General features: G+C 47.7%; 1 pseudogene; it reads right to left on the reverse strand.

Annotated features, from left to right (window-relative positions):
- Window positions 1-7657: 7657 nt before the first annotated feature.
- Window positions 7658-11773, reverse strand: LOC142302786 (uncharacterized; annotated as a pseudogene).
- Between the last annotated feature and the right edge of the window lie 11756 nt (window positions 11774-23529).

The following is a 23529-nucleotide window of genomic DNA, read 5'->3' on the forward strand; positions in this document are numbered from 1 at the left end:
GTTTCAGTTCTCCGATATTCCTTCGGATTGAATTTACTTTAAACCAGTTTATAATTTTTTCTTCCTTCTGGCTTTTGCACCAAAACTGATGAGCCCATAGCAGCACGGGGGGTGTATAGCCTGAAGGGGAGGGGCTTTACACTTTTAGTGTAATGCTTTGTGTGGCCTCCGGAGGCATAGCTATACACCCAATTGTCTGGGTCTCCCAATTGGAGCTAGAAGAAAAGGAATTTACGGTAAGTAAACAAAATTCCCTTCTTTGCGCCGCACAAAAAACATGCCAGGCAACGTTCCATCCGGCCGCCGCATGGGCTAAATATGCCGCATCCAGCAAAAAACGGACACAACGCAAGGCCATGCGGCACAATACGGCGCTAATGCAAGTCTATGCGTAAAAAACGCAACTGGCGGCAAAAAAACGGTTGCGTTTTTTTTTGCAAAGCGCCATATTGTGCCACTCAGCAAAAACCGGATGCGTGAAAGAAGCCTAACTGAACATAAAAGGGACCCGCCGGCAGGGGCACCACTGGCATCAAAGATCCAGAGCTCCGACCCAGAACGTCTTGGCCAGAGCCCCGAATCTTCTGCAACCACCGCACTGAACTATGTCGGCGTCACCGCGATACAGTTCAGTCCTGTGACAGAGCACAGAGCTCCATGCTCTGTCACTGCCCGTCTCCTAAGCCACAGACCGCTGCAGGCCTGTGTCTGAGGAGACCGTATATCCACAAAGGCAGAGCAGTGACATCATTGCATCGCGCTGCCTCTGCAGGCCACCATAGAAGAGAAGATGGAGGCTGCGGTGCTGGGAATCAGGATTAGGTGAGTATAATTTTTTTTTATGTCTATGTGGGATCTGTGAGGGCTCCTGTTGTATTTAAGACGCTGTGTGGAGGCCACTGCTGTGCATAGGAGGCTGTGTGGGGGCTCCTGCTGTGTGCAGGAGGCTGTGTGGGGGCTCCTGCTGTGTGCAGGAGGCTGTGTGGGGGCACCTGCTGTGTGCAGGAGGCTGTGTGGGGGCACCTGCTGTGTGCAGGAGGCTGTGTGGGGGCACCTGCTGTGTGCAGGAGGCTGTGTGGGGGCACCTGCTGTGTGCAGGAGGCTGTGTGGGGGCACCTGCTGTGTGCAGGAGGCTGTGTGGGGGCACCTGCTGTGTGCAGGAGGCTGTGTGGGGGCACCTGCTGTGTGCAGGAGGCTGTGTGGGGGCACCTGCTGTGTGCAGGAGGCTGTGTGGGGGCACCTGCTGTGTGCAGGAGGCTGTGTGGGGGCACCTGCTGTGTGCAGGAGGCTGTGTGGGGGCACCTGCTGTGTGCAGGAGGCTGTGTGGGGGCACCTGCTGTGTGCAGGAGGCTGTGTGGGGGCTCCTGCTGTGTGCAGGAGGCTGTGTGGGGGCTCCTGCTGTGTGCAGGAGGCTGTGTGGGGGCACCTGCTGTGTGCAGGAGGCTGTGTGGGGGCACCTGCTGTGTGCAGGAGGCTGTGTGGGGGCACCTGCTGTGTGCAGAAGGCTGTGTGGGGGCACCTGCTGTGTGCAGGAGGCTGTGTGGGGGCACCTGCTGTGTGCAGGAGGCTGTGTGGGGGCACCTGCTGTGTGCAGGAGGCTGTGTGGGGGCTCCTGCTGTGTGCAGGAGGCTGTGTGGGGGCTCCTGCTGTGTGCAGGAGGCTGTGTGGGGGCTCCTGCTGTGTGCAGGAGGCTGTGTGGGGGCTCTTGCTGTGTGCAGGAGGCTGTGTGGGGGCTCCTGCTGTGTGCAGGAGGCTGTGTGGGGGCTCCTGCTGTGTGCAGGAGGCTGTGTGGGGGCTCTTGCTGTGTGCAGGAGGCTGTGTGGGGGCTCCTGCTGTGTGCAGGAGGCTGTGTGGGGGCTCCTGCTGTGTGCAGGAGGCTGTGTGGGGGCTCCTGCTGTGTGCAGGAGGCTGTGTGGGGGCTCCTGCTGTGTATAGGAGGCTGTGTGGGGGCTCCTGCTGTGTAGTGGAGGCTGTGTGGGGGCTCCTGTTGTGTGCAGGAGGCTGTGTGGGGGCTCCTGCTGTGTGCAGGAGGCTGTGTGGGGGCTCCTGCTGTGTGCAGGAGGCTGTGTGGGGGCTCCTGCTGTGTGCAGGAGGCTGTGTGGGGTCACCTGCTGTGTGCAGGAGGCTGTGTGGGGGCTCCTATTAATACAAACATTTCCATAGTTCCTACAAAAGGATGTCAAAAGACATTATAGACTACTCCAAAAGGACTACATGAACAGCAAAGAAAAAATGGAGTTTCCAAGTCCATAAAAAAATTGTAAATTTTATTTTATTTTATCACATAATAAATTAATTACAAAAGATCATATACAAAAATACATTACAGAAAAAAAGTGAGGCAAAAGAAGGGGAGGAAAATACCCCCAGGCAAGGTGATATGGCTACAACAACATGTGGGGGTTAAGTATTAACCTTTTCCAAGAAGGGTACAATCCAATTACAACTGCATTCCTAGCAGCAGTGGATTAGTCACAATGGACGTTAGTAAACTGCAGTTATTTGCTTACCCATTTAAATTCACAGTTATCCCCACAGGAGGTTGATGTGCCCACCAGAGTATAATAGAACCCTCCAAACGCGCGTTTTCGCGTCAGTGTACTTTACTGCTTCATCAGGGAAGGCTGTGTGCAGGAGGCTGTGTGGGGGCACCTGCTGTGTGCAGGAGGCTGTGTGGGGGCTCCTGCTGTGTGCAGGAGGCTGTGTGGGGGCTCCTGCTGTGTGCAGAAGGCTGTGTGGGGGCTCCTGCTGTGTATAGGAGGCTGTGTGGGGGCTCCTGCTGTGTATAGGAGGCTGTGTGGGGGCTCCTGCTGTGTATAGGAGGCTGTGTGGGGGCTCCTGCTGTGTTCAGGAGGCTGTGTGGGGGCTCCTGCTGTGTTCAGGAGGCTGTGTGGGGGCTCCTGCTGTGTTCAGGAGGCTGTGTGGGGGCTCCTGCTGTGTGCAGGAGGCTGTGTGGGGGCTCCTGCTGTGTTCAGGAGGCTGTGTGGGGGCTCCTGCTGTGTGCAGGAGGCTGTGTGGGGGCTCCTGCTGTGTTCAGGAGGCTGTGTGGGGGCTCCTGCTGTGTTCAGGAGGCTGTGTGGGGGCTCCTGCTGTGTGCAGGAGGCTGTGTGGGGGCACCTGCTGTGTGCAGGAGGCTGTGTGGGGGCACCTGCTGTGTGCAGGAGGCTGTGTGGGGGCACCTGCTGTGTGCAGGAGGCTGTGTGGGGGCACCTGCTGTGTGCAGGAGGCTGTGTGGGGGCACCTGCTGTGTGCAGGAGGCTGTGTGGGGGCACCTGCTGTGTGCAGGAGGCTGTGTGGGGGCACCTGCTGTGTGCAGGAGGCTGTGTGGGGGCTCCTGCTGTGTGCAGGAGGCTGTGTGGGGGCTCCTGCTGTGTGCAGGAGGCTGTGTGGGGGCACCTGCTGTGTGCAGGAGGCTGTGTGGGGGCACCTGCTGTGTGCAGGAGGCTGTGTGGGGGCACCTGCTGTGTGCAGAAGGCTGTGTGGGGGCACCTGCTGTGTGCAGGAGGCTGTGTGGGGGCACCTGCTGTGTGCAGGAGGCTGTGTGGGGGCACCTGCTGTGTGCAGGAGGCTGTGTGGGGGCTCCTGCTGTGTGCAGGAGGCTGTGTGGGGGCTCCTGCTGTGTGCAGGAGGCTGTGTGGGGGCTCCTGCTGTGTGCAGGAGGCTGTGTGGGGGCTCTTGCTGTGTGCAGGAGGCTGTGTGGGGGCTCCTGCTGTGTGCAGGAGGCTGTGTGGGGGCTCCTGCTGTGTGCAGGAGGCTGTGTGGGGGCTCTTGCTGTGTGCAGGAGGCTGTGTGGGGGCTCCTGCTGTGTGCAGGAGGCTGTGTGGGGGCTCCTGCTGTGTGCAGGAGGCTGTGTGGGGGCTCCTGCTGTGTGCAGGAGGCTGTGTGGGGGCTCCTGCTGTGTATAGGAGGCTGTGTGGGGGCTCCTGCTGTGTAGTGGAGGCTGTGTGGGGGCTCCTGTTGTGTGCAGGAGGCTGTGTGGGGGCTCCTGCTGTGTGCAGGAGGCTGTGTGGGGGCTCCTGCTGTGTGCAGGAGGCTGTGTGGGGGCTCCTGCTGTGTGCAGGAGGCTGTGTGGGGTCACCTGCTGTGTGCAGGAGGCTGTGTGGGGGCTCCTATTAATACAAACATTTCCATAGTTCCTACAAAAGGATGTCAAAAGACATTATAGACTACTCCAAAAGGACTACATGAACAGCAAAGAAAAAATGGAGTTTCCAAGTCCATAAAAAAATTGTAAATTTTATTTTATTTTATCACATAATAAATTAATTACAAAAGATCATATACAAAAATACATTACAGAAAAAAAGTGAGGCAAAAGAAGGGGAGGAAAATACCCCCAGGCAAGGTGATATGGCTACAACAACATGTGGGGGTTAAGTATTAACCTTTTCCAAGAAGGGTACAATCCAATTACAACTGCATTCCTAGCAGCAGTGGATTAGTCACAATGGACGTTAGTAAACTGCAGTTATTTGCTTACCCATTTAAATTCACAGTTATCCCCACAGGAGGTTGATGTGCCCACCAGAGTATAATAGAACCCTCCAAACGCGCGTTTTCGCGTCAGTGTACTTTACTGCTTCATCAGGGAAGGCTGTGTGCAGGAGGCTGTGTGGGGGCACCTGCTGTGTGCAGGAGGCTGTGTGGGGGCTCCTGCTGTGTGCAGGAGGCTGTGTGGGGGCTCCTGCTGTGTGCAGAAGGCTGTGTGGGGGCTCCTGCTGTGTATAGGAGGCTGTGTGGGGGCTCCTGCTGTGTATAGGAGGCTGTGTGGGGGCTCCTGCTGTGTATAGGAGGCTGTGTGGGGGCTCCTGCTGTGTTCAGGAGGCTGTGTGGGGGCTCCTGCTGTGTTCAGGAGGCTGTGTGGGGGCTCCTGCTGTGTTCAGGAGGCTGTGTGGGGGCTCCTGCTGTGTGCAGGAGGCTGTGTGGGGGCTCCTGCTGTGTTCAGGAGGCTGTGTGGGGGCTCCTGCTGTGTGCAGGAGGCTGTGTGGGGGCTCCTGCTGTGTTCAGGAGGCTGTGTGGGGGCTCCTGCTGTGTTCAGGAGGCTGTGTGGGGGCTCCTGCTGTGTGCAGGAGGCTGTGTGGGGGCTCCTGCTGTGTGTAGGAGGCTGTGTGGGGGCTCCTGCTGTGTATAGGAGGCTGTGTGGGGGCTCCTGCTGTGTGCAGGAGGCTGTGTGGGGGCTTCTGCAGCGATTTGCATATAGTTGTGTGGCCTCTAGAGTTAACTCCTCCTGTGGACCCCAGACACCCCAGTCCGACCCTGCATCCATCTATCTTTTCCATAGTATCTATGTATGTGTCATGTATATTGTGTAATTTATGCAGTGGCAAAATGACTTGGCCTGTGGGTGATGGGGGCCATTGCTATTTCCTTGGATACATGGTTGAACACCATTGAGGACTGGATGGCCACTGGCTCTCTGTTTCGCCCTTGCTCTGCAGCTGTGGGCCCTGGATAGGTGTAATGACATCAGGGGGAGCCTGGGATGTGATGCCAGTGTGCCCTGCAGCTGTGGCCAGAGTGGGTGCAGAGCATGTGTAGGGGGTAATAGATACATATATATATATATATATATATATATATATATATATATATATATTTACTAGCTGTAGTACCTGGCGATGCCCAGGATAGTAACTGTCTCTCCCTCTCTCCACTCTCTGTGTCCCTCTCTGTCTGTCTTCCTCCCTCTCTCTGTGTGTTTCTGTCTCTGCGTGTCTGTGCTTGTGTTTGTATGTATCTCTGTGTGTCTCTGTCTCTGTGTATCTCTGTCTCTGTGACTATATCTGTGTCTCTGTCTCTGTGTGTTTCTGTCTTTGTGGGTCTCTGTGTGTGTCTGTGTATCTCTGTCTATGTGTGTGTCTCTGCCTCTGTCTCTCTGTGTATCTCTGCCTCTGTCTCTCTGCGTGTCTCTGTGTGTGAATGTGTCTCTGTATGTGTTTTCTGTGTCTGTGTCTTTGTCTCTGTATGTGTGCCTCTGTGTGTCCCTATGTGTGTGTCTCTGTCTATGTCTCTGTCTCTTTCTCTGTGCCTCTGTGTCTCTGTATCAGTCTTTGTGTGTCTCTTTATCAGTCTCTGTATCAGTCTGTCTCTGTGTGTGTCTTTGTGTCTCTGTATCAGTCTATGTTTGTGTGTCTCCTTATCAGTCTCTGTCTCTGTGTGTCTCTGTCTCTGTGTGTCTGTGTGTGTCTCTGTGTCTCTCTCTCTCTCTTTGTCTGTGTGTCTATTCTCTGTCTCTCTTCTCTGTGATTCTATGTCTGTGTCTATGTCTCTGTGTGTCTGTTTCTGTGTGTCTCTGTCAGTCTGTGTCCCTGTGTGACCCTGTTCCTGTGTGTCTCTGCATCAGTCTGTGTGTGTCTGCATCAGTCTGTGTGTGTGTGTGTGTCTCTCTGTGTCTCTGTTTCTGTGTCTTTCTCTGTGTGTGTGTGTGTGTCTCTGTCTCTGTATCAGACTCTGTGTCCCTGTGTGTGTCTGTGTGTCTCTGTCTCTGTGTGTGTCTGTGTTTGTCTCTATTGACATCACATTACCGGTCTTAAAAAAAGAATGTCCTTTGTTGCCTATAGCAACCAATTACAGCTCTTATTAATGACCTGTAGTTCCCAGCACCATTGATTTTAGTGTAAGCAGGTTTTTGCGGCGAATCACTGTAAAGTGCGAGGTTAAAATTTCTCATCAAAACATAGTCTGTGACGTTCCCTGAGTCACATGAGGCGTCAGTGCAAAATTTCGTGATTGTAAATGTGACGGTGCGGATTCCTTTATTGGACGGACACACACACCCACACACACACACACACACCCACACACACACACACCCACACACCCAGCTTTATATATTAGATTATACACCCTACATATGCCCGGTACATGTCATGTATAGTGTGTAATGTAATGTAATTCTGAATATTGACCTGCCATATCCTAAATGTGTGTAATATGCGCTCTGTTAGGATTTCACTTGCTGATTCGAGTAGTTGTCACCTGATCACTCACATGTGATTTGCAATGTGTGGTCATCTGCAGAATGACGTCTCCTCCTGTTCCTCTCAAATTGAAAATGATAACAATGAGAGACGCAGGAGGAGACGTCATTCAGCAGATGACCCCGAGTCTGCAAACCACTTGTGAGTGATTTCATTGGCAAATGAAATCCTAACAGTGTGTATTACACATTTTGGGGGTTCGACCAGTGAATGTGCAGCAGAGCAGGGAGAAGCCATTGGGCACCGGCCTCCCGGGCTCCTCGTCCTGACTGCATCGTCCTCGGCAGAGATAAAATGTGTTTTTATCTGAAATGTGAAAGCATCAGAGTAAAATATACACGACTGTAATAATGGAGCCGGCGTCTGACTCCTTCCACGCGGGGGTTGTGCAGTGGAATCGGCTGTCAGATTCCTTACCTGGTAGCAAATAACAGTGGAGTCTCATATGTTACATGGCGTCACTGCCGTCTGCACATCACATGGAATGGTTTAGGGGATGTTCACACGGGGCACCTTTTTTTTACCACAAATATGCAGCGTTTTTGTCCCGAGACTGCACCAAAAACGCACCGCGGCAAAAACGCATAAAAAACGCAATGTGTTTTTGACACATTTTTACCGCGTTTTGCCCAATGCGGTTTTTTTTTTTGTTTTTTTTTTGATTTGCAGATTTAGCTTTAATTCCAGGCACTAGGGGTAAGGGTTAAGAAAAGTCATGAACCTCGGAGGTTGGATTGTTTGCTGAGATCCATGGTGAGCAATCGGCATATCTCTCGGCTGGTGCTTTTTAGTTCTTTGGCTGCTTCTAGGGCCTTGTTCAGAGGCCACGTTAAATCAGAGAGTTGTAGGATATCTGAACTCGGTGGAGGGTCACTGAACGTGGGCGACGGCGCTCAGGCGGGTTATAGGCTACGGGGCTGTAGAAAGTGGCTGGTGTGCCATATATTATTGGGGGGCTGTAATGTACAACTGGGGTCTGTACATAGCTCACGGGAGGAGTATGGCTCATGATCCAAGGATTGCAGTGTGGATGTCTCCGAGAACGCCGGTTATTTTCACCAGCGCATGTTCCGGCTCTTGGGGCGTCATCAGACTCACTGTTCCCGCGGCAGAGCGGACAGTCTGGTGTCGTTACCGGAAAGCTTTTCTCCTTTTTTGATGTTTTCTTGAACTCTGAATTCTTCCTTTCATTTTCTTCACATCTCTGACAAGTTGGGATAGTAACATGTTCAGTGCGGGGGAGGGGAGGAGTTCTTGAGACTTGATATTGAGTCCCTGTATAAGCTCCTTGAATGCGTTGTCCACTTTGTGTGGGAGAATGGTAATGATCGTGGCCATGTGGCACAAAACTGCCAAAATGTCCTTCCTTCGATTCCTTCGCAGTAGACCCACGTCTAGATATAGGAGTACCCAAGTCAGTGGCGCCGTTGGGAGTCTTCGTGTCATGTAGATTCTGATTTGTTGCTGACTGTCCTAGTTTCTCTCGGATTGGAGAGCGACGCAGACTGCTTTCAAGATGCCTGCGCAGCCGATTCACTTCCTTCTGCAGATTGTGGATGGCCTGGTCTCTTGCTGTACGAGCCTGCAGGATGTCTTCATCAGGAGGTGCTAGCTCCTCCATCGGTGAAAGCAGCTGGGAGGCACCGGGCGATGGCTCGGCACTGACATCATTATATACCTCCTGCTCGGAGCCCGATTCATCAGTGCGTTCTCTGCTCTCACTTTCGGTGAGACTCTTGGGGCCCGGGGAAGGCGAGCTAGCTTCTGAGAGGCCCGTCCAATGGTTATTTGGTTTTCTCTTGTCCCATAATACCTTGTTTGTTCTGGACAAGGGACCACCAGATTTTGAGCAATGTCTCTCACTTTTAATTGTAGAATTGGAGGTTGGGTCTGGCGCTTCTTCAGGATCTTCTTGAGTAAGTCGTAGCTGATCTCTCTGCTTTTGGATGGACCGACTACTTTCTGATCCAAGAAATCCACTGTCAGTTTCTGGGGACAGAATTCTCCTCTGAGCAACAATTCCTTTAGTCCTCAGCGGCTTCTCGGCAGAGGGGCTGACACTCTTGCTGCTGCTACTCCTATGTGACTGGGGGCTGCGTGCACTCTCCTCGCTGACTGAAGGCACAGCTGTCGGGGTCCGGGAGTGTTGCACTTTCAATGGAGAACTCAGAGAAACGCGCTGGGGAAATGTTTTTGAGTCTTGTGACATCCTTCTCACTGCTGATGGTTTTCCTTCATCGGGAGAGATTTTCTGGCCACTTAACACAATGGACCCTCTGCGCTCCTCTGTGGGCAAAGATTTGTGTCCAGCAATGGTCCCACAGGCCGAGTCACGCAGGTGGCTCAAGGACCTCTCGTTTGGTTGATGGGGTGTAGAAGTCATTGGTTGGCTTCGTTGACTACTTAATTGTGTGTGCCATTTCGGCCTTTGAACATGGTGGTCATGTGGACTGAACGTCTGTAAATGGTTCCCATGATCCTGCGATATCTCAGATGTGAAAGGATCTAGGTGTCTCGGATCTTGCTTAGCTTCCGGTGTTCTGAGCGATGGTGGTCTTCCTTTTTGTGGCCTAATTGCACTTGATTGCCCTTGAGAAGGTGCATCTTGGAGGAGGTTGTGAGGCCTAGTGCTCTGAGGAGGCTCCTGAGGTCACTCTTCTTGCTCTAATCCAATTGCATCTGGAAGAGACTTGAAGGAACTGTATGTAGATAGCAAGGTGCCATAGTCTCGCTCCACCTGCTTATGCTTGTGGAGTAGAGGTTGAGGTAAGTATTCGGCAGGATCTTCCTTACTTATTGTCTCCACATCGCCTTTAGACAAACCGGGGGGCTCGGGAGATGACATCTGGGGGTATGGGGTTTGCAGAGCTGGAATAGGCGCTGAGGCTGATGGAAGTGGAGCAATTCCTAAATGAAGGGTTGTAATTTTGTCTTCTAGGTTATTTCTTAATTGTGAGTTTGGGGAGGACAAAGGAGAGTTTTCGACTTGTTCTTGCAACTCCTCCAGTTGGACGCCCAGTTGGAATATGGCTTCTTCGAGTTTCCTTTTGTGGGTCTAGGTCGCCAGTCAAGTTGCCAGAACCAGTGCGTTGCTGTTCTTGTGCCTTTAAATATCTTTGTTCCAGCAAATCCAAGGAACCTCGCAACTCCCTCACTGCCTGTTGTTGTTCTCCAGGAGTCAAGTTCCCGCTCTGCAGCAATTCTTCAAAAAGTTCAACCTCTCGGTTAAGGGCCTCTAAGAGAGACGTGAGCGTGGAGGAAACGTCTTCAGGTGGATGAAGAGAGGAGGAACCTGAGGTTTCTGGTAAGGTCTGGACTGCGGAGGGCACAAAAGGTTTCTGATGGCCGGAGGAACCTGTGTCCATCTCATTTGCCCCATGATGATCGTCTGCTAAGCTGAAAGTTGCTGCCTGAGGATGAGGTATGGAAAACTCCATAACTTTTTTCCCCTGGTGGACCGTTCCCATCTGAATGCTGTGGCTCGGTTGTGGAGGGTCCGAGTATAGATCCACTTTAGCCCCTGGTCTCGGACGGTCAATGGTATTTTCAGCCTCGGCATACTTAGTGAGCAGCTTGTGATAATCCTCCTGCAGCTGATGGACCAGCTCAGTCGCTTCTTGCGGGGTCTTGAATTCTTGTGGAACCATAGGTGGTCCAACTGGCTCTTGAAGAGGCTTTTCGGTGCTGCTAAGAAGGACTTCCCTCACTATCTCTGCTGGAGACTTGAAGATAATAGGAGCTCCTTGGCTTTGTATTTCTGGTCTTCGTGGCTGAGGAGGGCGATATCCCTCTTCATCCTTTGGAAATCGGACTTTGGGTCCAACTTTGGAAAAATCAGGCAAAGGGTAGTTTAGTTGTCCTCTGCCGTACAGAGGTGTGGTCGAAAGTTTGTTTTTCTTAACTGTTGGGGCTTCTGCTAGGTGTGTCCGGGTAGGTGCTAAAATGGGCTTCGATCTTATAGTCCTGGCCTGTTTAGAGTCCCTGCTATGGTTGGAGATGTTTGAGGGGATTTGTCTAGGGATGACTTCTGGGTTTTCCGCACTCTCGGTACATGAAGATTCAGGAAGGGTTTAATCTTCTATCTGAAGCACAATGCTTAACCTACCAAAACGACTTGTGAGTTTTGTGTTCCAAGTGCTAGGGATGGGAGCAGGTGATGGAGAGAGGGATTCGGAGACGTCTTGATCTCCTTGATTTCTTGGGTTTTCGAAAAATTCAACCTCACTTTTGGCCCATTCCTCTTCTCTTGATGTTCGGCCAAATTCTTCATTTCCATCAAGAAGTTGTGACTGACCTTGCTTCCAACTATCATCTTCATCCCACACTCCTGGGGAACTCCCCCGGTCCATCTCATCATCTTCTGTCATATCCAGCTGTTGGTCCCTACTTGGGGGATGTCGATCTAATGCAGAAGGCAATGATTTACTGGGGTGGTGTCCCAATGAGCTGTGATTTCCTGTACCATGACCCACATTTTTAGTTTCGGCAAAATGATGAGCTCTTTCATCTGCCACCCTGAACTCTTCTTGCCAGCTGTGCCCGCCAGATCTGTCGTCCCCCGAAGGCGTCCCTGGTTTTAGTACACCCTCTTTGTACAGTTCCTCCATCCATTCTTCGTCAAAGGCCAGCACCTGCTCCTCGTCGTCTTCCAGCTCTAGGTCGCCTTGACTCTCCACCTCCAAGAAGCCTTCTTCGTCCATTCCGATGACCCCGTTCTCATCCATGTACCGGGCAAAATTGTTCTCCTCGTCATCGCTGCTGTCGCTCGGCTGCTGACGGTTATGGCTGTCCATGGTCAGCGAGAGCCCCCCACGGCCTCCCCCAATGTCACATCACCTGTTCTGTATAGTATGACTGTGTACAGCGCCGCCGGTACTCCAATGCGGTTTTTAAGTCTAATCTATTGACTGGAAGGGCTCAAAAACGCAAAAAGAACTGACACGCCGCATCTTCAAAAACGCAGCCAACAAAAGATGCCCAGTGTGGACAGCGAAAGAGAAATCCCATAGACTTTGCTGGGAGGAGGAAATGCATGCAGGGGCATCTTTGTGACCTCAAAAATGCAACAAAAGATGCACTGTGTGAACTTAGCCTTAGTGTCGTTATGAACGCCATGCTATCAGTGTAATGTATCGTCAGCAGCTGAGGTGTATTATAAGGTTCTGCAGCAGCTGAGTTTTCTATGATGAGGTCCTGCAGCAGCTGAGGTGTGTATTATGGGGTTCTGCAGCAGCTGAGGTGTGTATTATGGGGTTCTGAAGCAGCTGAGGTGTGTATTATGGGGTTTTGCAGCCGCTGAGTTGTATATTATGGGGTTCTGCAGCAGCTGAGATGTGTATTATGGGGTTCTGCAGCAGCTGAGGTGTGTATTATGGGGTTCTGCAGCAGCTGAGATGTGTATTATGGGGTTCTGCAGTAGCTGAGGTGTGTCTTATGGGGTTCTGAAGCAACTGAGGTGATTTATGAGATTTTGCAGCAGCTGAGATGTGTATAATGAGGTTCTATAGCATCTGAGGTGTGTATTTTGAGGTTCTGCAGTAGCTGAGGTATGCATTATGAAGTTCTAGAGAATATTACATTATTTGGTGTGGATTTATCTTTTCCAACAAAATTATTTGCAGCGTTGCCAAATGGGTTGTGCTCAGTCTGGTTAATAAAGGGATTACAATATATATGCAATAGTTCTTCCATACACAGTGCCCCTCCCTCATGGTGTGTATGTGGTGCTGCACCTCAGTCTGTTCAGGTCATTTTAGCTGAGAGGCAGCGACACATACACAGCGCCCCCCGTCCTTATGGTGTGTATGTGGTACTGCACCTCAGTCTGTTCAGGTCATTGGAGCTGAGAGGCAGCGACACATACAACCTGAGGACTCTTTATTATGTAGAAAGCAGAGATTTTTTTCTAATTTCGTACATTCCCCTTTAACATTTGTATTTTGGACTTTTTGGTCCGGCGTACACACAGCATCGGCCGCCGGCTCCATGGTGCCTTGTCTGCTATCATCTGGTACATTTATCCTCAGGATTTCATAGTTTCATAGTATCATAGTTTTTAAGGTTGAAGGGAGACTCTAAGGCGGGCTTTGCACGTTGCAACATCGGTAACAATGTGTTACCGATGCTGCAGCGATAGTCCCGCCCCCGTCGCACGTGCGATATCTAGTGAAAGCTGCCGTAGCGATTATTATCGCTACGGCAGCTTTACACGCACATACCTGCCGTGCGATGTCCCTCTGGCCGGCGACCCGCCTCCTTCCTTAGGGGGCGGGTCGTGCGGCGTCACAGTGACGTCACACGGCAGGCGGCCAATTGAAGTGGAGGGGCGGAGATGAGCAGGATGTAAACATCCCGCCCACCTCCGTCCTTCTCATTGCAGCCGGGAGGCAGGTAAGGTGAAGTTCCTCGCTCCTGCGGCTTCACACACAGCGATGTGTGCGGCCGCAGGAACGAGGAACTACATCGTACCTGTCGCTCCCCCGGCATTATGGAAATGTCGGAGGCTGCAGCGATGATACGATGACGACGATTTTGCGCTCGTTCATCGTATCATCTAGGATTTACACACTACGACATCGCAAGTGACGCCGGATGTGCGTCACTTTCGATTTGACCCCACCGACATCGCACCTGCGATGTCGTAGTGTGCAAAGCCCGCCTAAGTCCATCTAGTTCAACCCGTAGCCTAACATGTTGATCCAGAGGAAGGCAAAAAAAACCCCCACTGTGGCAAATAAGTTCCAATGGGGAAAAAATTTCCTTCCTGACTCCACATCCGGCAATCAGACTAGTTCCCTGGATCAATACCCTGTCATAAAATCTAATATACATAACTGGTAATATTAAATTTTTCAAGAAAGGCGTCCAGGCTCTGCTTAAATGTTAGTAGTGAATCACTCATTACAACATCATGCGGCAGATAGTTCCATAGTCTCACTGCTCGTACAGTAAAGAATCCTCGTCTGTGATTATGATTAAACCTTCTTTCCTCAAGACGTAGCGGATGCCCCCGTGTTCCAGTCGCAGGCCTAGGTGTAAAGAGATCTTTGGAAAGGTCTCTGTACTGTCCCCTCATATATTTATACATTGTGATTAGATCCCCCCTAAGCCTTCGTTTTTCCAAACTAAATAACCCCAAGTTTAATAACCTGTCTTGGTATTGCAGCCCACCCATTCCTCTAATAATCTTGGTCGCTCTTCTCTGCACCCTCTCCAGTTCAGCTATGTCCTTCTTATATATCGGTGACCAGAATTGTACACAGTATTCTAAGTGCGGTCGCACTAGTGACTTGTACAGAGGTAGAATTATATTTTTTTCATGAATACTTATACCTCTTTTAATACATCCCATTATTTTATTAGCCCTGGCAGCAGCTGCCTGACACTGTCCACTAAAGTGAAGTTTACCATCCACCCATACACCCAAGTCTTTTTCTGTGTCTGTTTTACCCAGTGTTCTACAATTAAGTACATAATCATAAATGTTATTTCCTCTGCCCAAGTGCATGACCTTACATTTATCTACATTAAACTTCAATTCAAAAGCAAAAAGAAGAAAAATTCTGTACAACGACTTAATGGTAGAAAATATATATTTTATTTATGAGAATTAGCTAAAAAGCAGACAAACAGTGTTGGATTAAAATTAGCAGAGACAAATAATGGTGAATACCAATAGATGGCGCCCTCACCCCACATTAGGTATATGGTAGCACATGTTAGAATTCAACACACAGCACATGAAGGGCTAAAAAGCCAATATTAAATACAACTAAAGTGTGCTGCTGCCTATTAGGTGCCCGTTACTACTACATCAAATACATAGTGTCAAAAAAGTCTTGTAACAAAGCACTATAACACCTTGCAACCAACATACCTAAATGGTGGATGAGGGCCCAATTCCCCGACCCATAGGTTTCGGTGTAACTCCTTCTTCCGGGGGTGGTCTCTGATTAAAAGAGGTAACCTTATAAAGGATAAGTGTCCAATCACTATCCGTATTGACCCCAACCAATCAGGTCATAGGGTATATGCAGTGACGTAATGTCCGATACCATGCCCATCACCTCAATAGGTGGATATACAGGGCGTGCGGCAAATGGGGGTGTGGCCAGGACCCCCACGTGCAAACACACATGAAAAAGTCACAGAATATACCTAATGACTAGATAACGCCAAACCGGAAGTGATGTATGCCGTACCGGAAGTGACATATCGTGACTCTCCGCGTCACTGACATGGGGGCGCGCGCATCCTGTAGCTAATACAAGTATGCCCTCAGTGTCCACATGCGCCTGCGCACCCTAACAGTGACACAAATTAACAGGTAAATGTTACAGTAACAAGTCATCACTGATGGGTGCCAATACATCATTATATATAACGGATTATAGTGCATCCATCAGGATTTGAATATCTAGCAAGACACATCGCACAGCATCGCCGTAATGAGGACGCACACACCACGTGACCCATAGGGACATACCCCCAGTCCCACGTGTGTGTACATACCCCACCAAAGCGACGTGAAATAATATGTTATATGGTAAGTATTGTATACTGATTTGAATATTAAAGTAGGTATTAGGCTCAACCATTAGACTTTTTTCTACTTTTTATAAAAATATATTACTTTATTAATATCAATAGACATACATACATGAAATACATAAAAATTAGGGAGGAAAAAAGAGGATAATTGACCCTATCCTTTCTCCTACCTTTTCTACGGGGGTCGGCGTCCTACAGTTTATAGACGCCCCCGTTCCACGACGACTGACCCTGGGTTGCCCTCCCTATTACTATTCATGTGTATCCCTCTACAGTATGAATCAACCCCAACAATAGTAACACCACTGTGAGGAAGAGGTGCTCAGTCAATAATGGCTAATTTGTCTGTATCACCATATGACCTACGGGGATTTGGGGGCCTAGGGGTCAGCGGCTGTCAGTCGGTCTGTGTGCTCAGTATTAGATACAGATAGGAAAGCATATAAGATGATTTGTTATTCAGGAAATGCCCGATTAGTTTTTCAATTATTGCCCGACGCGTTTCACCCTTTTGATTCAAAGGGCTCATCAGGGGCTTTATAACTGTATCTTGAAGGAAGAATATTCCGTTTGGCAATTCTGAAAGAACACAGAATAAATAATGCCCTCATTAATTATCCAATCATTGTCTCATGGGGGTGTCAATTGTATGTCAGGACACCGCTACTAACCCGTACTAATCAGTTCTTTGTTCACCACTCTAAGAAATAAGTGGGATGACGAGATGTTGTTTTACAGCTGGGATGTTCCAAAACGGTATCAAAAATGAGGGTATTACCTAAATTGATATATACAGTTTCTTAATACCCTTCCCGGACTGATAGAAGTATCATTAGGCATACAAGTTCTCCAGATTCTACCTTTCCATGTGATAGTATTCTAGTCCGTAGTCTGTCTATATCATACCCACAGGATAGCTGGGCCCTATCAACAGAAACAAAAATCAACAATCCTGCTGTTTATAGTCATCACTCAGAACTGATTTTACACATCTTTTGTATAACATTGATTACATACTTAGGTAAAGGTTCCAGATTAGTCCAATTCTCATATATTTTTCCTCTATAGACACTCAGAGAGTTCACAACGCCTTCGTAAAAATGGCCCTTGTGATCCTCACACCAGCAGCCTATAATTTTTAGGGGAGGCACATGGAATAAGATTCACTAAAATAGTGTACATTATATAAGCACAGGTAACAAGTACAAAGGAGTAGAGCTACCTTACTTAGATCTGAAAGTTTCCAGATGGTTAATCACCCTGTGGTAGTACCACTTTGGATCAGTGCTGACTCCTGCATTAATAGGCAGGGACTGCTACAACCATGGACCTATATGAGAACATACACTGCTTAGTATGTGTCATAGTTAAGAACCATGCCCCAAATCCCAGGATTGGTGATATGACTCTAATCACATACCTGGATAAGAATCCCACAATGGGGTGACGGAGGTCCCCAGCAGTAGGTATCTAAAATATATAGAAAGAATATATTGGTCTATTTAGATCCTTCAACCTGTATTTCCACATGGTATAAGGGGTCCTACCTTTTGAGGTCCGTCTGGAGGGTCCCAGGTCCGGTGCTTGCTGACCGCTAGCCTAGCTAGACTGGACGCCCTATTTAAAGCAGGGTTTGGCGCCATAATCCGGAAAACCGGAAGTGACGTTACGCCATTCGTTCCTCTATTACCTCTGCTTCCCCATGCTAGGAGCGCGTCATCACCCGATCATGTGACCGGGTGATGTGCAACCATGTTTCTCTTCCCTATGTCTGAGAGATAATGGTTCCCTGATGGAAAGGTTCCCCGTACTTGCGCATGCGCAGTGTCAGATTTGTTCCCGTTTTAAAGGGGAAATACCGGTGCATCTATAAAGAGTTATAAGATAGATTATAATTTAATATAGCGTGATGCCCTAATATATATGGGTCATTAGGCCCTGGAGCCTTAGTGTTTTTGTTATACGGGGTCATTAGTCCTAATTTACTGTTACATTAAGACACCCAGTGTAGATACAATAAATCTACCAAAGTATAGCAAATTGAGGGAGATTTGTATGTTATTTATATATGCAATCAGTCATAAAATGACTAGTTACTAGTATGTTAAGTACTGTAACTACTACCCATAAAATCTTATGGGTGAGTGTAAGCAACGGGGGCGTCCACTACAGACATAGTACCCCTACATAGTGTGGCTGGTAATTGGTTTTATTTAAATAAAGGGCGTGAAACTAATCTGTTCATTTAGGCCTTCTGGATGCACTGAGCCCATCCAGAAGATCCATCTCGCTTCTCTTTGTAAGAGGAGAACATCCCAGTTCCCTTTTCTTTCTGGCTCAGGTATTGTTTCAATGGCTTTGAAGCTAATACCTTCCGTTTTTCCTGCATGTTCCAAATTTATATGGCGTGCAATTGGTGTATCACGCTGATTTCGGATGTCTCCAAGGTGTTCCCCTATCCTGACCCTGAACTGCCTTTTTGTTTTACCTACATAATTTTTGGGGCATCCACAGCTGAATAAGTAGATGACACCCTGGGTCCGGCAGTTGGCAAAATTTCTATTTGTATATATTCTGCCTGTCTTTACACATTGAAAATCCTTAGAGGGGGAAATGAATTTACAGAATTTGCAGGATCCACATCGAAAGGTGCCATTTTCTCTTGACCTCAGCCACGTACTCCCAGATGTTGTTGGGGCCGCATAGTGACTTCTAACTATGTAATCCTTTAGATTTCTACCTCTTCGGAAGGTCACTGAGGGATAAGGAAGGATGTTATCCACAATATCCAAGTCCTGTTTCAGTATACCCCAATATTTCCCAAGGATCTTCATGACCTGATTGTTCTGGTCGTCAAATGTGCCTACTAGTCTAGTTAGCCCTCCTACTTCCTCCCTACGTGTAGAGTTTAGTAGCATGTGTCTATCCTTACTTGCCGCAAATTTGTAGGCTTTATGAATCACCCCGTTTGGATATCCTCTATCCAAAAACCTCCTGGTGAGTTGGTCTGCCTGTCTTTCAAACTCGTGTTTATCTGAGCAATTCCTGCGTATCCGCAGAAATTGGCCCTTCGGTATGCCTCTCTTTAAGCTCTCGGGATGATGACTATTCCACTGGAGGAAACTGTTGGTGGCACTCGGTTTCCTGAATAGGGTCGTTTCCAGACTTCCATCTAATCCTTTCTTGATGTAAATATCAAGAAACGCCAATCTGTCCCCTCCAATCTCATAGGTGAATTTCAGTCCTATTTGATTGATATTGAGATCTTCCACGAACTCTTTAAAGGACTGAGTACTCCATGACCAGATAACCAAGATGTCGTCTATATATCTGCCCCAGAATATAATCTGGGAGCAGCGGTTATCCCCATCATCCCTAAAGACGATGGTGTTCTCCCACCAGCCCAGGAGCAGGTTAGCATAAGTGGGGGCACATGGGCTCCCCATTGCTGTGCCCCTGAGCTGGTGGTAGAACCTGGAGTCGAACAGAAACGCGTTTCTTGTGAGAACAAAATATAATAATTCTCCAATAAACCTATTATGTGCCTCCATCTGATTTCCCCGCATGCTCAAAAAATAGTTGACCGCCTCCATTCCTTTATCATGAGGAATGCTTGTATATAAGGCCTCAACATCTATTGAAGCAAGGATCATATCATTTTCCAGGGTGATATCTTCAATCTTAGCCAGCAGGTCTAATGTATCCCTTATGTAAGACGGTAAGGTGGTTACAAAAGATCTTAATATTTGGTCTATGTACATGCTACAATTTTGGGTTAAGGAGTCTATTCCAGACACTATAGGTCTGCCTTTAATGGGATTGGTCCCTTTGTGTATTTTTGGAACTGCATAAAACGTAGCTAGTTTTGGGTATCGCGGGAATAGAAATTCATATTCGCTAGTAGAAATCAAATTATCTTGTTGGGCTATATCCAATATTCGTTTCAATTGGAGAGAATATGTGGGGGTAGGATCTTCTTTCAGTCGTTCATACGCTCTCTGATCTCTTAGTAGTTGGGCACACATCTGTACATATGTTTCTTGATCAAGGAGCACTATATTCCCCCCTTTATCAGAGGGCTTTATCACGATGTTATTGTTTTGTTCCAGATTCGTTATAGCCTCCCTGTCACCCTCTGTAACATTTGAAATCGTCGCATGTTTCCTAGGATGTATCATTTTGATTTCATCCGAGACGATTTTACAAAACAGGTCAAGGGTAGTATAATCACCTAGAGGAGGGGTCTTTTTACTTTTATTTTTGAGAGTGGAGAATGGGCCCTTTCCTATTTCTCGTGTTCCCTCATTCTCCAATTCAATAAGTGTGTCCACGTCCTCCAACATATCCACTGAGATCCCCAGTTCTTGACTCCTTTTTTTATTTGCCAAACAAAAATGTTTTCTCCATTTTAACTTTCTTACAAATAAATGGACGTCCTTAACCCAATTAAATGCATCAAAGCGTGTGGTGGGTACAAAGCTGAGTCCAGATCTAAGAATTTTTTCTTCATTGGGTGACAGCTTATGCCTTGACAGATTCACAATTTGCATCTCAAACTCCCTGTTTACAATTGATGCATCTCTTTTGATCTTGTATCCGTCCCACTTCTTAAGTTGTAGTGGCTGACCTTGCTCTGCTCTAAAAAAGAGAGGGATCCAGGCGAGACAGATGACGATGGTGCAGATGATGAATATGTTCTTGATGTATTTCTGTCGTATACTTGTCCTACATTCTGATATCCGGAACCTCTTCCTCTCCTCCAGTTCCCCTGACCCCTCCATCTTCTTTTTTGATTTTTATAGCCGCCAGGAACAAAGGTCCTAGAATCTGTATCCGACGTCTCTCCGTCTGTGGACGAAGCGTCCACCAATGTTGTTATTTTATTTAGGAAACTGTAGGCCTGTCTGTCTCTAAAGTCCGCCAAATCTCTGACGAACCTTTTGTGTTTCCTTTCTTTTAACGTAGTACGATATCTATCGACCGATGTTTTTAGTGATAGTTCCCTTGTCTTGAAATCACTTTCTGTCTTTGATTTCAGAATATCACTAATGAGTTCCTGGAGTTTGAGAGATGTACGTTCAAGGGTTAATTTTTCTTCTTCTCTTAGTAGGGTCATGAATCGGATAGAGGAACTGATGGACTCTTCCTCCCACTTCTTGAGGAGTTCCGGTGACTTGCACCTATTTGCCGGAACCAATTGGATCCTAAGTCCCCTAGGGACCACTCTCTGTTTTATGTAGTTGTCTAGTGACTGTACCTCCCACCACGACTTGATGTTTTCTTTATAATTCTGGTATAATAACTCAAATTTGGTTTTCAGAGAAGGAGTTCTATTTGTTGATTCATCTGCGGATGCCTCTGAAAAGGCCTCTTTGGCATCATCTAGCCAAGATTGATCATTGATAGGCCCTGACAAAAAACCAGCCATCACAATTTTGCATAAATTGTATACTGATTTGAATATTAAAGTAGGTATTAGGCTCAACCATTAGACTTTTTTCTACTTTTTATAAAAATATATTACTTTATTAATATCAATAGACATACATACATGAAATACATAAAAATTAGGGAGGAAAAAAGAGGATAATTGACCCTATCCTTTCTCCTACCTTTTCTACGGGGGTCGGCGTCCTACAGTTTATAGACGCCCCCGTTCCACGACGACTGACCCTGGGTTGCCCTCCCTATTACTATTCATGTGTATCCCTCTACAGTATGAATCAACCCCAACAATAGTAACACCACTGTGAGGAAGAGGTGCTCAGTCAATAATGGCTAATTTGTCTGTATCACCATATGACCTACGGGGATTTGGGGGCCTAGGGGTCAGCGGCTGTCAGTCGGTCTGTGTGCTCAGTATTAGATACAGATAGGAAAGCATATAAGATGATTTGTTATTCAGGAAATGCCCGATTAGTTTTTCAATTATTGCCCGACGCGTTTCACCCTTTTGATTCAAAGGGCTCATCAGGGGCTTTATAACTGTATCTTGAAGGAAGAATATTCCGTTTGGCAATTCTGAAAGAACACAGAATAAATAATGCCCTCATTAATTATCCAATCATTGTCTCATGGGGGTGTCAATTGTATGTCAGGACACCGCTACTAACCCGTACTAATCAGTTCTTTGTTCACCACTCTAAGAAATAAGTGGGATGACGAGATGTTGTTTTACAGCTGGGATGTTCCAAAACGGTATCAAAAATGAGGGTATTACCTAAATTGATATATACAGTTTCTTAATACCCTTCCCGGACTGATAGAAGTATCATTAGGCATACAAGTTCTCCAGATTCTACCTTTCCATGTGATAGTATTCTAGTCCGTAGTCTGTCTATATCATACCCACAGGATAGCTGGGCCCTATCAACAGAAACAAAAATCAACAATCCTGCTGTTTATAGTCATCACTCAGAACTGATTTTACACATCTTTTGTATAACATTGATTACATACTTAGGTAAAGGTTCCAGATTAGTCCAATTCTCATATATTTTTCCTCTATAGACACTCAGAGAGTTCACAACGCCTTCGTAAAAATGGCCCTTGTGATCCTCACACCAGCAGCCTATAATTTTTAGGGGAGGCACATGGAATAAGATTCACTAAAATAGTGTACATTATATAAGCACAGGTAACAAGTACAAAGGAGTAGAGCTACCTTACTTAGATCTGAAAGTTTCCAGATGGTTAATCACCCTGTGGTAGTACCACTTTGGATCAGTGCTGACTCCTGCATTAATAGGCAGGGACTGCTACAACCATGGACCTATATGAGAACATACACTGCTTAGTATGTGTCATAGTTAAGAACCATGCCCCAAATCCCAGGATTGGTGATATGACTCTAATCACATACCTGGATAAGAATCCCACAATGGGGTGACGGAGGTCCCCAGCAGTAGGTATCTAAAATATATAGAAAGAATATATTGGTCTATTTAGATCCTTCAACCTGTATTTCCACATGGTATAAGGGGTCCTACCTTTTGAGGTCCGTCTGGAGGGTCCCAGGTCCGGTGCTTGCTGACCGCTAGCCTAGCTAGACTGGACGCCCTGGGCGTGCGGCAAATGGGGGTGTGGCCAGGACCCCCACGTGCAAACACACATGAAAAAGTCACAGAATATACCTAATGACTAGATAACGCCAAACCGGAAGTGATGTATGCCGTACCGGAAGTGACATATCGTGACTCTCCGCGTCACTGACATGGGGGCGCGCGCATCCTGTAGCTAATACAAGTATGCCCTCAGTGTCCACATGCGCCTGCGCACCCTAACAGTGACACAAATTAACAGGTAAATGTTACAGTAACAAGTCATCACTGATGGGTGCCAATACATCATTATATATAACGGATTATAGTGCATCCATCAGGATTTGAATATCTAGCAAGACACATCGCACAGCATCGCCGTAATGAGGACGCACACACCACGTGACCCATAGGGACATACCCCCAGTCCCACGTGTGTGTACATACCCCACCAAAGCGACGTGAAATAATATGTTATATGGTAAGTATTCAAAGTTATACAAACACCAATAGGCGTTAATATATCTTTACACGTCACGGACTATGATATTGGCGCACATGTCAGGTATAGGTATACTGCAACATTAAAATTCACAATAAGTGGCAAGGAATATAGCATCGCCCTGGCATATCCACCAAAACCGCAAAGGCCACCGTAGCGCACACGCACGTGACCAATTGGACCCACGCCAATATGGTATGTTGGTTGCAAGGTGTTATAGTGCTTTGTTACAAGACTTTTTTGACACTATGTATTTGATGTAGTAGTAACGGGCACCTAATAGGCAGCAGCACACTTTAGTTGTATTTAATATTGGCTTTTTAGCCCTTCATGTGCTGTGTGTTGAATTCTAACATGTGCTACCATATACCTAATGTGGGGTGAGGGCGCCATCTATTGGTATTCACCATTATTTGTCTCTGCTAATTTTAATCCAACACTGTTTGTCTGCTTTTTA

This window comes from Anomaloglossus baeobatrachus, chromosome 4, assembly GCF_048569485.1.
Source record: "Anomaloglossus baeobatrachus isolate aAnoBae1 chromosome 4, aAnoBae1.hap1, whole genome shotgun sequence".
NCBI classification, from domain to species: Eukaryota; Metazoa; Chordata; class Amphibia; order Anura; family Aromobatidae; genus Anomaloglossus; species Anomaloglossus baeobatrachus.